At 42.9% G+C, this 17,336-nt stretch overlaps 1 protein-coding gene across 1 annotated transcript in view; it reads right to left on the bottom strand.

Annotated features, from left to right (window-relative positions):
• LOC115646466 (tubulin beta-2 chain) overlaps positions 1-17,336 on the bottom strand; it is a 29,014-nt gene that overhangs the window by 3,534 nt on the left and 8,144 nt on the right. The gene's annotated exons all lie outside the window — the stretch shown is intronic.

Here is a 17,336-nt window from a genome sequence, read left to right on the forward strand (position 1 = left end):
TGCAGAGCAAGACTAGCGCTGTAGGAGCTGGGTGAGGAGCAGCGCCCTGCTCTCCCCCAGCCCTGGCTAAGTGCAGCGAGCGAGACAGCCCCCCCTCTGCACCCTCCACGATGAGTCCTGCGCATAACAGTCAAGAAGGATCCAGCTATATTCACAAATTAGAACTGAAGGAGGAAAGATTTCCCTTCTGTAACAAGCTGTGCCAGCTAAGTGACATGCCTTATATGAGCTGAGTGCCTGTGTGTGTGTGTGGAGACAAGCTGGGAGGGATGTAACATCGTTTACTGGACCAATTTCTGTTGATGAAAGAGACAAGCTTTCTAGCGCCACAGGGCTCTTAAGTATAATGTGTTAAAGGTAGAGGGGAGTGTGACACTGCAAGTAGGGTGAGCAGATGAGATGAAGAAAATATAGGCACCTATGGAGGGGAGCAGCATTTGGCTTTTTTTTTTTTTTTTTGCTCTGTCGGCAGAGCGAAATATCGGGACAAATTGCATCCCGACCAAAGATCGGTCGGGATGCGGGACAACCACCCAAATATTGGGACGTCTGGTCACCCTAACTGCAACCCATATTCATCGTGGTGATATTATTATGATATGATTATGATTATTTTATGCAAGATAAGTCATATGAGATGTCATTTGAAAGGTTAGGATTTACTGAATGTGAGTATCTTATTTGTATGCATGTATCATTTTTGTTTCTGAAGTTAGGAATATTGACTATATATCTGTATTACAAATGTGTTTACACCTTTTACACCTACTAGGCAAAAGGATCTCAGTCTAGATCAGGGGTGGGCAAACTTTTTGGCCTCCCGTCCGCATCTGGATATGGAAATTGTGTGGTGGGCCATGAATGCCCAGTGGGGGAGGAGGACTCCATAGGGTATGGCACGGGGGGGGGGAAGCGGGGGCGCTCTACAGGGACGGTACCAGGAACTCCTAGGAGCCTTGCCGACATTGACACCAAGGCAGCTGTACCAGGCACTGCCATAGGTGGAGGCATCCTAGTTGGGACGAGTGCGGCCCCTGGGCGACTTTGAGGCTCTCAAGGTTGGGGCCGTAGGAGACGGAGTGGATTGGGTGCACTGCCGCCTGGGGGAGGTTGCCATGAAGGGGCAGGGTTCCGATCCGAGAAGCAGTGTGGTGAAGTCATGCCTGCACAGTGTGACTCTGCGTGCTAAAAGATGGTGCTCATCAAGAAAATTGTGAGTCAGGGCCTGGGGAGCGCCGGGTGGGAGGAGTAGGGCAAGCCCCCAACCCCAGTCCCCAGCGGGAACGCTGGGCAGACAGAGTGGTGCAAGCCCCTGACCTCCATCCCCGGCACGTCCCCGTAGTTTGCCCACCCCTGGTCTAGATGGCTGGCTGGGAAGGGCCCATTCAGGTTGAGGGGCCATTAGAGAAAACAATAGGCCTCAGAAGAAACATGTCTCCTAACCGGGGCCTTCCTGAGGATGCTGCAGGCAGCCTTCAACACATGGCTGCTGTGACACTACAGGAACATGTCACCTGGTCACCTGGTACTGGTCTCCATCTTGGGATATCAGGTTTTTTTCCATTGACTGGCATGGGAACTAAGCTTTTAAACAAAGGGTTCCTGCCCTATGCAAAAGCTATGTAAGGCAGGGGAGTGACATCCATGTGCTTCTTCACTGACTCCACACCCAAAGAGACTCCTAGAAACACCTGAGAAACAAAGACTGAGCTGGGGGAAGTGCTGGATCCAGGCTAAATGGGTTTTTAGTCTGTGAATGGAACATCTGTGGATTCTAAACTGTAAGCAAGTTTAAGAATCTGCAGCCTGCTTGTATCATCACTTACGGTGAGGATTTGCTATTCATATCCTATATATGTAGTAAATTAGGTTTACTTTGCATGTTTTGTTTATTTGCTAGATAATCTGCTATGATCTGTTTCCTATCACTTAAAATCTGTCTTTTGTAGTTAATAAACTTGTTTTTGCTTTTGTCTAAAACCAGTGGGTGGGAGTCATAACTCGAGACAGATAGCTGTTGTATATTTCTCTCCACATTGACAGAAGGGATGGATTTCATGAGCTGATGCTGTACAGTTTCCTGTGCAGTGCAAGACAGTATAACTTTAGGTTTACACTCTGGTAGGGGGGAGGGGAATGCCTGAGTAACTGGGAAGTTCCTTAGCTGAATCCCTCCCATGCAGAGCTGATCACCGCGTCCACATGTAACTACAGCAGGGTGTGTCCCTACCTGTATGTGTGCTGGTGAAAGTGTAAGCTGGTCCCAGCAGTACAGTGTAAGGGAGCCCAAGCTAGTGGGTTGGGGATCTCAGTGGTACTGCAGTTCCAGGTGGCAGCTCCCGGGGAATACATCACAGAGATTATTAGGTAAATAAGAGTAATGCCCTTTGTTTCTTCTTTTGTATCACGACTAAACACTGCAGGATAGTGGGGGAGGAGGACTGGGACTGGAAAGTCTTTATATCACCACATTCCTCTATTCACTACAATCTCCTAATTCAGAGGCAGGATAATGCCTTTGAATCACCCAATTGTTTGTCCTAAATTTTAATTTCAACTTTTCTTTTTCTTGTGCTTTTTATTAAGGAAGAGACTCTAAAAGCAGGTTGTATGTGTGTGTGCGCGCGCACGCATTGGGGGATGGGGAGGGGGGGTGTTGTGTATTTTTGGACCAGAAAAATAAACCAGAATATTGATACCATTTAATCCCTTGGGAAACATTTAAGGAACAGAAAACCTCCAACTTGCTGCATACTACTACATTCAGTCTAAAAATATTGAACTTGTTTCTTATCTGTACCTATGTAATGATTGACAGATTTTTCATTGATACAGCACTTTTCATACAAAAATTGACATGTTTTTATCAGCATTTTATAGATGGGGAAATTGAAATCATGCAATGAACTTGCCCAGTACCACACAATGAGCAAGTACTAGACTTACAACTAGAACCCAGGTCTCCTGACTCCCCATCTGGTACTCTAACAAGCAGTTCCCACACTCTCAAAGATATTTAGGTGCCCATTTTCATTTGAAATCACTGAAATCACGTAAATAACCTTTGAGGCTCTGGATTTAGACCTCTCTTGATCCTAATTAATTGAAGATATGTTGCAGCTAGGCCTTCTGTACTGGAATAGGTTTCTCATAATTTAAACTCACGGATCCATTGTCATCTGGAATTCTGCAGTCAGGCTCCCATTTCACATCCCATATATAATCTGTACACAGCATTGGGAACCACTGAACTTGGGTGATATGCTTAGCACTTGCTGCAACTGATCACATTTGTTTATATATGCATACATTTTAAAAGGAAAATTCAGGCATTTTGTGAACTCACAAGAAAGCTATCACATCTCCCAGAATGGATGGCAAAGACCAGTAGGTTGAAAACATCAGTCTTAGGAACTCAAGTGCACACTGCTTTCCTGAATAAATTACTTAATCTATTATTGTTTATGCAAAATATAATCTTTCCAATTGTTAAATTGTGCTTTTTAGTGATTTATTGTTTCCTACCATAGCAAATTAATAAACTAAAGGCTTACATTGCTTTGAAAATAAAAAAAGCTATTACAAGAACAGGTAATTTGTTTAACGTAGAAATAATATAAATAGTTCAAGTTGCACTTAAAAAACAAACAATGTTGTTGATATGGAGTTGTGTAGAAATGACCTCATTTTGCATGGCCAGGTGATTGGGGAGGGATCAAGTGACCTAGATGTGGAGAAAGCCTTACAAGGGAATATATCATACTGCCACTGCTACTGTTGAAAACTGCTGCATAGCAGTAGAGCATGTATTGCCCTTTTTTTTTCTTCAATTGTTCCACCCACATCTGTTTCCAGTTCTTACATGATTAATGTTGGTTGATGCTTGCTTAGGTGAAAAGACCAGTTTTTCCTATTTCAGCCACAAGTAGGATGAATCTGCTTCTTGTTAATGGCAGCACCAATAGCTGCCGAATCCTGCAGACATGAGGCCTTTGAATCATGGAGACTGACCACACACAAGAAAAGTAGAAATGCTAGCATGAGATTTGCTACGTGTGCTGTGGGATATAGAAGTGTAGAACTGATCTGTGCTCAGAGGTGTCCCTGTGATGATGATACTTTAGCCCCCTGGGATATCAGGATTTCTCTCTTTGTATGTTAGCACTAGTAGGAGCACAACACAGATTCTATCCACAGTTAGCCCCCACCCAGCCAAGTATGTGCTCCTGTTCTAACCATATCACAGATCCTTCCCTACCTATCCCCTCACTCCTTGTGGAACTAAACCCACCAGAAGACATGGCTCAAGATTTGGGGAAATTTAAAGACCTGATAGGGAGCCTCAGATTTGTTTCAAGCACCCCAGAGATACTGACCCAATATTTCCTCCAGCTGCTCTAAGAAACATGAAATGATTTTCAGTTTAATAAGTCTAAAATGAATGGTGCAGAAACCATCAAGACCACTTATAAAATTGATGACAGATTCACAATGCTGAAAGTAGTGCTTGGGGGAAAGGAAATAGGAATCTGGGGCTAGATGTGCTTGTAACTGTATCATCAGATTGATGGCCTGTTGGTCACAGTATCACTATATCAAGAGTAATGATCAAGTAACAAATGTAATACTTACAGAGCTGTCAGATGGGGCCAGTGAACAATAATGTGTTTTGTTTGTTTAAAACAATAATATAAAACGTGTTGTAAAGTAGCTGACTTCACTTCAAATCTTGTTCTGGTGTTTACACCTAAAGGAGGGAGCATTGCCTACTGGTTGGAGAATAAAACTGTGAGTCAAGACTTCTGAGTTTTGTCCTTGTCTCTGACACTGGCTTGCTCTGACCTTGGGTATATCACTTAAGCACAAATTTTCAAAAGTGGCCACTAATTTTGAGTCTCTCAATTTGCTCTAGTGGAGCTTCCTCCTTGCAAGTTGGGAACCTTCTAGGAGGCTCCTGGGCAGATCTTCAGCTGGTGTAAATTATCATGGATCTGCCCCGCAGTCTTTGCCACGCTATTATTATTATTACAACATTTGCAGTAGCAAAACATAGGTTATTATCAAGGGATTGCTCAGAGATCTTTGCATCAGCTTGAGAACCGACTTTTTGAATGCGGTTTTTGAATGCTGAAGCCTTTATACATTCAAGTTTGTATTATTAATTTTTCCTGATAATGTTCAATATATTTCTATGGTACTTAAAATACTGTGGTACTTAACAATATTGGTTTAACGATAAGCAACCTCTGCGATAGCTAATTTAATACCTGTGAATTCAGCATATTCTAATTGTGTGGTTACACCTACAGCTAGAGTGTTTGCTTTATGTTGCCAAGATAATGATCTTGGTCCTGTGAGGACTGGATGTTTATAAAAAAAAAAAAATCTCTTTAAGGAGATATGATGCTGCAATGGTTAGCGCACGGAACTGTGAGTCAAGAAATCTTCATTATATTTCCAAATTGGCTAGACACTGGCTTTTGTAATCTTGAGCAGTCTTCTTATTGTAACCTTGTTTCACTTGTTCCTTCATATATATAAACTGAGGATAGAAGCCAGGCGTTTTAAAAATTTATTTAGATGCCTGAAAATGTGGCCTGATTTTCAGAAGTGCTTAGCCCCCAGCAGCATCCATAGTGGAACACTTTTTTAAATCGTTTAGGTATCTAAATATGGCTATAGGAGCCTAATTGTAAGCACCCGTTATTTTAAATCTTGGCCACAGACCGTGTTTAGAAAGAAAAATGTAATAGGGAATTACCACAGCTAACATAACATGAATGTTCAGGATTCTTGGCTATTACAAATAAAAAAAAAAATCAGACCCAGATCCACAAAAACCTTGACATCACTGGAAGTTAGGAGCCTAAACACCTTTGTGGATCTTGGCCAAAGCATCCAGTGTATACATTTTGTGGGTGTGCACACACATACATGTCTATCAATTGACACTCTGCCCACAATGCTGATGTTCAGTCTGGGAACAGATTCAATTGAATTCCTTCTTCAGCAGTTTCCTAGGCAACCAACACAACCTCAGAAACAGTCTGCACAAGGAAGAAGCAAACCAAAACCCTTGTAACATTTTCATTCTTGTCAATAATTCCCCATAGTTTGAAAAGATTGCAAATATATGAGTATGGAAATTGCTGCAGCATAAACAAGGACCAAATATCTGGCCATGGTTTTAATCTCACTGGGGTACACATAGAAGACAGACTACATAACTCACTTGAGACTTTTCCTATTGGAATCCTCATGATTAGGGCCGTACCAAGTTCATGTCCATTTTGGTCAATTTCATGGTCACAGGATTTTAAAAATAGTACATTTCATTTTTTCAGATATTTAAATCTGAAATTTCCCAGTGTTGTAATTTTAGGGGTCCTGACCCATAAAGGAGTTGGAGGTGGGGGGGTGGGCATTGCAAGGTTATTATAGGGAGCCCAGCTTTGAAGGCAGAGCTGCCACCAGCAGCAGCACAGCAGTAAGGATGGCATGGTATGGTATTGCCACCCTTACTTCCCTGTTCTGGTGGTAGGGTGCTGCTTTCAGAGCTGGGTGCCCAGCTAACAGCCACCACTCTCCAGACACCCAGATCTGAAGGCAATACTGTGCCTCCGCCCCCCAAATAACCTTGTGACCCTCCTGCAACTCCCTTTTGGTTGGGACTCCTAATTTGAGAAATGTTGTTATCCCCTTGTGAAATCTGTATGGTATAGGGTAAGAACACACAAAAGACCAGTTTTCGTGGTCTGTGATGTGTTTTTCATGGCCATGAATTTGGTAGGGCCTCACTCATGATCAATCTATTTTTATTCGCTTTGTCTTTCACCTTTTATCCCATGGCTACTATTCTTCCAGCTGATGAAGGTTGCCTGAGATCACCTTTTGGGCTTGCTGCAATTGAAGTACTGTATGGACTATTGAGAAACACAAGACTGTTCCTCTCAGCAGGGAGCTGGGAAACTTGTGAAGGTGCTTTTACGTCACGTAATAAAAGTTCATAAGAAGAATCAATATCCCTACCTCCTAATTACCTATCTAGGCACACAGTGGGCTGTAATCAGACACTACAGTTATGAGCAATGTATAGATCTATTAAGTAAACTTCTTTGTTCATAACACCTTTGTGCTGAGACAGAGTTCAGGATCTATCAAACCTGTGTACTACCTGTATTTCTATGAGTTAGAAATCTGGACCATCTTACAGGCAGACTTGGAGCAGCTAGCAGCATTCCAATCTCACAGCGATCTAGCTTTCCTCCAGGCATTCATTATTGTAAAAGCTGTGTTGCATGCTCTTTGGCCATGTCACCCGGATAGACAAAAACACCTCAGCACACCGTGCTCTTTCCACTGACGCAGAAAGGGGTGCATGCTTTTACCCTACGTGGTGCCAGCCCTGAGGCTACCCCTTGGATTTGTGGATTAACAGGATTGAGCCAGATCTGGTAATTTAGCTACACAATGCCTGCTGTGATGCCATCACTTGTGGTCACTCTGGCTAGGGCACCAGTCTTTCATACACTTTGTGTGTTTGATGCTGATTTGTTCGTAAGTAAAAAGGTGTGTGTGCGTGTGTACATGCGTGCGCACACACACACACACACCATGCAGCACAACAATTTGTGGGGCATGGGGCAATGTTATTTCTACAAAGATCCACTTTCCTTCAATGGGAACAGCTGTCTTTGAATGAAACTCTTGTTTTTCCTGGACCCTGTGTCTCTCTTATCTATTTAGATTGTAAGCTCTTTGGGCAGGGACTGTTTCTCTTATTCTATATTTGTACAGTGCCTAGCACAATGGGCCTCTAGGCAGTACCGCAATAAACATCATAAACAGGAGCATCATTTCAGAAAAATTGAGGGTGGAGGTGGGGGGCGGAGTTATGTCAGCATCCCTGCGTCCACTTCCCTGCTGAAGCCATGGCTGCTCATAGGTGGAGCAAGATGGAAGGTGGTGTGCCAGTCCTATCCCAGGGTGCAAGGGGGGCAATCTGGGGATCATGTGTCTCAACCATGACTGGCCTGGGGCAGGATCAGGGCCTAGCTCACTCCACATTCACCTCTTGCCCAGGCCACTGCTGCTGCTTCCTGTCCAACCAGCAGGGAGAGGAGAGCAGCGCCAGAGGCTGCTCAAGAAAATCTGCCACTTAGGCAAAACTTCAGTGTGCTGACATCTTCCTCAGAGGCCTAGGATGACAGGTTTGGCCCAGCTGCCCCTCTGTCATGATAGAGAGGCAGCCGGGCCAAGTGTGCCACACTAGGCAGCTGCCCAAAAGTCTGGGGTCCGACTCAAGGCTGGGGAGGAGGGAAGCAACTGCCCTCCTACCACATAGCAAATGATGCCCCTGATGATAAATGCACATTATGCCATGAATATTGGACTCAGCAAATAATGATACTGATGGGGCGCTATCCAATAGATGAAAATGTATATGTTATTCCTGTGAGCAGTGCTCTTTTTGTATAAATATTAATAAGGTTCCAATAACAATATACATGAGATGCTGATACAGCTATTTCTAGCAGAACAAATGTATTATATGTCAGCAACAGCAAGGTATGAATTGTAACAATCACCTGCCAGTCAGAGTTGCTCTTGTTCTTTAGTCTCAGTGCTTTATCTTGCAATTAGATAGTTACTTGCAATTTGACTATAGATTGGGCAAACCCAAAGCCATATCTGTTGGCTTGAGAAGTTGGTTCTAACTTGTAATATAAGAACACAGCTATAAAAAGTACCATTTGATTGGGTGACAAATTTCTTTTTTCCCAATAAACTTTCAGACATTGCTAATTATAAGGGGTCTGGCAGGTAGAAATTACTGCTACACCCTGAGTTCAGAACCAAAGTAATGCCTTGGGGCAAAATTTCTCTGGCGTTCATCTAGTATTACTCTCAATTAAAATATTTTTGTGTTCTCTCCAGTAGAATCTTACATGAGTTCCCATTTTTATCTCTGCCTTGCAGCTGCTTAATCCAAGCCTGCTTTACTGAGCATCATAATTACACTACTGATATTTTTTTGCTATAATGTTTAGTTTCTTTAAAGTTTATGCTCAATCTTGATAACACTGGATGAGAGGATTTGTAATCCAGTAGATAGGATGCTGGACTGAGACTCATTAGAAATGGGTATTTTCTTGGCTCTATCATTAATTTGCTGTGTGACCCGGCAAGTCATTTCACCTTTCAGTGCCTTGTTTCCCTTAAAGCTTTTGTCTGTCTTGTCTATTTAGTTTGAAGCTCTTAGGGCAGGGATTGGCTCTTACTATATGCATGTACAGTATCTAGTACAAGAGACATCTAGATGCTGCTGCAATACAGATAGTAAGTATAAGACAGAGATTATGCATTTAGCAAAGAAGCAAAACTTAACAGATCAATAAGCCAGAATTCCATTCTATGCAGGTCTTAGTTTGACCTTATTAACTCCACTTGGATCTTTTCATTATTAATTTTAGGGATAGGCAGTATATTGTGATTGTGTAAATAGAAAAATGTGAGAACCTGCTTGAATCCAAAACAACACAAACATCCATGGGCACTCAGCAAAGATGGCATAGGTTGGTGGCTAAAACATCTGTCTCAGCTTTCAAAGTAAGTGTGTTCATAGTCCATTTGGGATGGAGTATTGTTAACACTTCCATCACTTCAAATATAGATGAATTATGGCCAAAAGAAAAAATAATGCCTTTGACTAATCCAGGAAGCCAAGTGCAAAAACACAGTCTGGCCATAAAATGATGTAATATTGATAAATTGAGGTAAATTAGGAAAGGGTTAGCTACTGCACAAAAGTGAAATATTAAATAAGGACTAACTCAGTTCTCCTTTCCTTGAATTCAGAATCCCACTGTAACGATGCTGCCTTTGGTGGGACACAACTGAAAGTAGCAATTCAGGACAAATTGCTTAAAGCAGGGCAGTTACAGCCCAGTGCTGGGGTTCCTTTGCATACTAAGGCAAACCGAACCAGACGGACAGAGAGGACTTTGGTTTTACCCCACTAATTAACCTAAGTCACACAAGCAATTCCCTCAGACACTCCAGTTTCCCAGTATCACCACCAGTGCCACTCATTATGGGGATGAATGGTTACGAAAACCAATACCCCAGTAAAAGAAAAAATGTTCTCCCGATCACAAAGGACTAAGCCCCAGACCCAGATCAATATACAAGTTAGATTTTACCTACAAATCACCCTGTGGCCAGTCCTTTGGAATCTAATATCTAAAGGTTTATTCATAAAAGGAAAAAGATATAGATGAGAGCTAGAATTGGTTAAATGGAATCAATTACATACAGTAATAACAAAGTTCTTGGTTCAGGCTTGTAGCAGTGATGGAATAAACTGCAGGTTCAAATTAAGTCTCTGGAGTATATCCACAGCTGGGATGGGTCAATCAGTCCTTTATTCTGCACTTCAGTTTGTAGCAAACTTCCTCCAGAGGCAAGAAGCAGGATTGAAGACAAAGTGGAGGAGATGCAGCAGCCTTTTTAAATCCTCTGCCCTGTGGATAATCACAGCAGGGAGATGGAACCTGGAGTCATATGGGCAAGCCACATGTCGATGCATGACTCAGTTCTTTACAGGCCGATGCCATTGTTTACATGTTAGTTTGATAGTTCAGATTTGGATTGGCATCTCCCAAACTCCATTGTCATTTAAGTGTTTCTTGATTGGGCACTTACTGAGAATATTCCCTTCTCAAGAAACCGATCAAATGCTTCACTGAGACTACTTAGAATCAAAACACATTGATATACAAGTACATAGCCAATATTCATAACTTCAACTATAAAAATGATACACCCATACAGATAGCATAATCATAACCAACAAATCATAACCTTTCCATAGGCACCTTACATGACAACCTTTGTACAATATTTGCTGCAAAAATATAACGGCTTGCAACAATGATCTATACAGTCACAGGTTATGTCAGTAATGTCACACCCACATTTAAAGGCTTTGAGGAGGGGAAGGTGAGGAGAATAGGCTAATCTTAAACTGTGTCTTGCTTGCTTGGAGAATGTAACCTGGTAACCTTTTGATGTGTTTTAATAGCTATCAATTCTCTTTCTACTAGCATGGCTTTATGGAAAGTGAATTAGTTTGCATCAGATTGAAACTAATGGTGAGAAACCAATTTCCTTGTTAAACTGCTTGAGGATACAGAAAGGTTACCATCTGATTGCCTAGTCTCTGGTAAGTAGTGCTTTCAGAACTCTCCCATAACCCTACCCCCACTGGCTTGTATTCAAATTAGCATTCCAGGGGCTCCATTTGCAGTAGTGTCCAATGGGGGTAGGGGTCTAATCAGTTTCCTTCCTTTCCCAAAATGCACTGGGTCCTATAGCACCTTCCTATCCCCATGCTGCAGCCCAGGTGCCTCTCTTTTGAATTTTCATACAGTTGAGCATGCTGTGCACTTGGACTGTGCTTGAAAGAATCCAAAATGGAGGTGTCTGAGGCTCCAACACAGAAGCAGCTAAGTCCAGGTGCAGCCACTCCCACTTGTACAAGGAGAACGCATAGCACAGATTGTGATGGATGGATTGCCAGGGTCCTTAACTGTAATTGAATCTTATATCAGGGATGTACTGCAGAAGGAAACTTCTGATATAACCAGGTGCAGAGTTATATTTTTTTTAATTGTTTAAATGCTGCAGAATTGGACCAGTGAGTGAAAATGGCCTTAACTGGCTCGACTGACATCAACTAGTACTAACTGGAATGCATCATAATTGGTTCCTACAAAACAAAGCACATATTTAGAGAGAACCAGGGAATATCACATAGAAAGAGTGTGTGGTGGGGTTTGTGTTTCTAAATAAGAAATCAGTGCCTCCCCTATATAGGGTGAATTCAGAGGGACAAGGTGAGCCAGAAAAATACAAGCAGACCCTCAAGCTGTGAGCCACAAATACAGATGGAAGAGGAAAATAAAAAGAGTCCCTTGAGGAGAAAGGGTATGAGCCAAATACAAGTGAAAGTCCTGGAATCCCTAAGGGAATGTTTCGTCTCCTGGCAATTGGGGCAAACAAAAAAGCCAGGGCTCATTAAAGCAAAAATATCATGTAGCAACCGATACAACACCAGTTGTTTAATTAGAGGCTAGAACAGTTTACAACAGCATTAGGTATGCAAATATTAGTACAAACCTATTTAGGCCCCTGAAATTACCTTTCTTATGGAAAAGTCAATCCTGTACAGTATTCCTAGAGCATGCCATATAGGCACATAGCACTGGGATTTGTCCTCAACCCTAACCCTCTAGGGTTTGGACAGGGAGAAGAAAATGGAAAAATTTTCCTCTAACTGCCTCACATCACCAGACACCCCAACACACCCCTTTACTTCTTCCCTGAGAATTCTAAACTGGCTGCCTCTCTTGACACTGCTCTCCCACAGCTCTGCAGTGGGAGCTGAACAACAATGGGGAAAGTGTTTCTGTCCATTAAACTAAATGGAGTGCTTTGGTGTTCAGTCCTCCATGCTGGCTATGTTTTTTTTCCAACCATGTGATAATCAGATAGATACTCAGACAGGCAGGCTACCTGCATGCTGTACACCTCTCCTCCAGCACATAATCTGGGAGACTGAGATCTAGCTTCGGACCTCACTTGAATACAAGGTATGGGTTTGACAACACCCTTGTAGAGAGGAGCTGAAGATTATGAGTTCCCTCCTTCTCCATGTTGCTAACCCACGTTGCCATTTTCATTCTCTGTGACACCAGTTTAACACCCATTAGAAAGATTGATACTGACTTCAATGGAACAGGCCATGTGGGTTTGAGTCCTAGAGGACATACACAGCGCCATCACTATAGTCTATCTAAGGTACTTTTGCAGTCCTCCCCCAATTCCCATAGTATCTGAGCATCCCATGCTCTTTAACATGTTGATCCTCACCAATACCCCCTGTGACGTTGCACTCTATATGATTTTATGAAAATATGCTAATGTAACTGGAATATGCTTCATGCAAAAGGTCTCATGTAAGGTATCATTACAAAGCTTATAATCTACTGAGTGTGCTCATTCTATTTGTATAAATGTATCACTCTTGTAGCTGAAACTAGAAATATGAAATATAACTCTGAGAGCCTATTGTAATTATGCAAAGTGTGGGCCATTAATGGTGGTTTGGAAGCTTCTTGACTCCCATTAACAGGACAATTGACTGCAGATGGCTCTGTTTTACCTGTAAGTCTCCCTGTATACGTGTGCGCTGGCAAGGGGTAATGAAGTCTCACAGTGACATGTGATCATGGCACCTGAACTGGAAGCCACCTTTAATCTGTTTCAGAGTAGCAGCCGTGTTAGCCTGTATCCGCAAAAAGAACAGGAGTACTTGTGGCACCTTAGAGACTAACCAATTTATATGAGCATAAGCTTTTGAAAGTGCCACAAGTACTCCTATCTTTAACCTTGTGCTTTTCCAGTGAGGGATGGGAACCCAGAGGGACAAAGGATTCCTGCCTTATGCAAAAGATATATAAGTGGGTGGAACAGAACAAAGGAAGAGCCATCATGAGGACTTCCCTAGCTACCACCTGAGCTGGAACAATGGCTGTACCAGAGGAAAGGATTGTGCCCAGACTAGGAAGGCATCCAGTCTGTGAAAGAGACTTACTGAAACATCTCTCAGGGTGAGATTTTTACCTGTACTCAGTTGTACTACTGTATTAGGCTTAGATTTGCATGTTTTATTTTATTTTGCTTGGTAATTCACTTTGTTCTCTTACTACCTGGAACCACTTCAATCCTTCTTTCTGTATTTAATAAAATCACTTTTTACTTATTAACCCAGAGTATGTATTAATACCTGGGGGGGGGGGAAATCAAACAGCTGTGCATCTCTCTCTATCAGTGTTATAGAGGGCTAACAATTTATGAATTTACCTTGTATAAGCTTTATACAGGGTAAAATGGATTTATTTGGGTTTAGACCCCATTGGGAATTGAACATCTGAGTGTTAAAGACAAGAACACTTTTGTAAGTTGCTTTCAGTCAAGCCTGCAGCTGTTTGGGGCAAGTAATTCAGACCCTGGATCTGTGTTGGAGCAGACAGGCATATCTGGCTCAGCAAGACGGTGCTGGGGTCCTGAGCTCGCAGGGAAAGCAAGGGCAGAAGTAGTCTTGGCACATCAGTTGGCAGCTCCCAAGGGGGTTTCTGTGATCCAACCCATCACACACCCATTTTACAGAGGGAAGTACAGAGGGCTAGATCCACAAAGGCACTGAAGCACCTAACTGCCATCTTAGGTGTGTAAGTTTAACATTTAGGCACCATTAAGGGCTTCAAAAAAATTCTATAGATGCTTAAAATCCCTAGACACCCAAGTCTCCACTGGTAAATTCCCCTAAATTTCTGCTTGAAGCACGTGCACAGTCACCTAAGTTTTGACATCACCGAGCTGCTTGATGCTTAGCTCATGCCTCAGCCCTGGTTGAATTCTCAAATGAGGTGTTGCCCCGCCTGGGTGCCTCTGTGGGGCCCGGTCATAGGTGTTCACAGAGCACACTGAGCCCACATAAAAGGCAACCAAGGGGGGTGGGGGCGCCACTTTTATATCCAACAGCCGAGACACTAAACTGGAAGATGGGAGACCTGGGTCCAAGCCAGATCAGGCAGAGAGGAGATTTGAATCTTGGTCTCCCATACATGGGGTGAGTACTCTAACCATGGTGTTATTGGATAGAAAGAGGAAGGAAGTGGAAGTGGCAGTGACAGTAACAGCAACAGCATCACCACCAATACCTTCCCCGCTCCACCTGACTTAGCTGATCACAGGTGAAAATCCCTTTGGCCCAGAATTAGGCACCTAACTCCATGAGAGGGCTTAGGTCACACTCTTCTCTGGATTTCCTACTGGCTATCTTAGGCAGCCACCCACTCAGCTTGCTGGCTTCTTTGAATCCCTTTCTTAAGTGCCTAACTCTCCCCAGGCATTGCATAGGGAGCCTAGGCACCTAATCCATAGCTATGATTTCAACTACATGACAGGGCACCTAGGAATTAGGCACTGTAACACCCAAGTCCCTTTGTGGATTTAGCTCAGAAAGACTTGGACCCAGAACCTCAAAGGTATGTAGGCACATAACTAGGCTCCTAAATACCTATGAGGATCTATTATTATTATATTAGATGCTCTCATGCCTTGTGACATCAGGTAACCCAGTCTTTCCACCTCTTATCTAAAGGCACATTTCTTGGTCCATTATAGTCTGTTTGCATAACAGCAACATCTTTTTCAATGGTTTTCTTATACGTTGTCCTCTTCTTTTCCATCTTCCCCCAGGTCATATCCGGTGAAGAGCTTGGCTAGGAATACTGTTTTTTTATATTGCCATATAACATGTCCAAACCACATCAGCCTTCTTTCTCAAATCATTGTCTCTACAGTCTGCTGGCTAGACCTTTGTAACACATCAGCATTGGTTACTTTGTTCCACTAGTGGACACCAACTACTCTTTGCAAGCATCTCTGCTAGAATGCTTTAAGTTTCCTGTTGTGAGGTTCTAGCATTTGCCAAGTTTCAGAAGCATATCACAATGCAGGGATCACAATGACATTGGATAACTTTGCCTTCATTCTTGTGTAAATCTCCTTATTTTTCCAGCTACATTGCTTTGAGGTTCTGGGCCTTACTAACTTCCCCAAGGTCACACAGAAAGTCGATGGTAGAACAGGGAACTGAACCTGTTTTTTCCAAGAATGCAGCTAGCATTGTAACCAGTGACCGATCCTTTCTGAGCTAGTCTAGCTTTCCCCAGGCATTGTGTCAGCACAAGGAACGGCTAAAGACCCAGAGGTAATTAACAAAAGGAAAAGAGGGCAATCTCACCGATACCAGACCCTCACCTCTGGGGCTTGGGTTTTGAGGGTTTTTTTAAATAAATCAACCCTACATAGCTATGTAGGGATTATCCAGCCCTGTCACAGTAGTGTAGTATCTACACACCATTAACGGTGAGTTTTCTTGCCAGTGCTGTTTGCATGAATTATGGAGCATATTCTGTACATATTCATATCCTCTTGGTACATTCTGCAAATATCCACCTGACACAATTACATGCTAGGAGCTCATCTCCTTATTTTTGAGTGCATTGGTTCTGACTATTAATGTGTGAGGCCTTACTGGAAACCACCAGTAAGGGTTGGCATTAAGTCTCAGTTGTATAGTTCTTGCCAAAATCTTTTCTATTGCACCCATAACTATTGCTAAATAGAGACTATCTGAGGTATTTAGAATGCATAAGCCTTCTACACCTATCTCAGTTGAATCCAAAAGCAAGGCTCCAGATGATACACAAGATAATATAGGAGATATACTCCAACTAGACATTTATGATGCCTCTGTCAAATGATTGTTTACAGCAGTGAGGGGCTAGCAGATTCTATTCTGGAACCCTGATCAGAAGCATACATTTTCTTTGTGAGGAAGAAGTGTAACCATGGTAAGGGAGTGAAGGGCACATCTGCTTATTATCTGCTCATTATGTACGTGGAGGCTGTCATCCTTAGATTTGTGTAACTGGCTGTCTCCAGGGTATTAAAGGTTCAGTTGGAGTCTAGTGTCCTAGGTATAAGATGATATTGAATCTTCCTATCTCACCAGTTCTCAAACTGTGGGTCAGGGACCCCATTTTAATGGGGTCACCAGGGCTGAAGTTTGGCTCCTGCCCCAGGCCCAGCAAGTCTAAGGCTGAGCCCCACCACCCAGGCTCAAAGCCAAAGCCCAAGCCCTTCAGCCCTGGACACAGGGCTCAAGCTTTGCCTTCAGCCGTAGCCCTGTGCAGGGGGCTCAGGTTACAAGCCCCCTAAGCTTGGGGCTGAAGCCTATGAGCTTTGACCTCACCACCTGGGGCAGCAGAGCTCAGGTAGGCTCAGACTTCCATGCCCCCTGCTGAGGTCATATGGTAATTTTTATTGTTAGAAAGGGGTTGCAGTGCAATGAAGCTTGAGAACCCCTGTACCTATTCCCAAGTGAGACCCATCTTCTCTCTGTAGCTTATGATTTATTTTTCCTGCACCCCCACAAATCCAATTTTTCTCCCACCTCAGGCCCAGAGATAATTTTTCATAGACTGTAACCTTATACTTGCTTGGATCAATTGACAGGTTACTAAGTTTGTAAAAAATACTCTACCCAAAAATATCCTATTATATATCTTAATGCTTCTCTTCTTGGGAGGTCTGACAAAACGTGAACAGACAGCAAACCCTCAAAGGGGTAAGAAGGCATCCTGCTTTCCAGCAAATGAGCAGTACTGAAAGTACTTAGTAAGCTAATTCTCCATAAGCCT

The sequence above is a fragment of the Gopherus evgoodei genome, chromosome 2 (genome assembly GCF_007399415.2).
Source record: "Gopherus evgoodei ecotype Sinaloan lineage chromosome 2, rGopEvg1_v1.p, whole genome shotgun sequence".
Lineage (NCBI taxonomy): Eukaryota > Metazoa > Chordata > Testudines > Testudinidae > Gopherus > Gopherus evgoodei.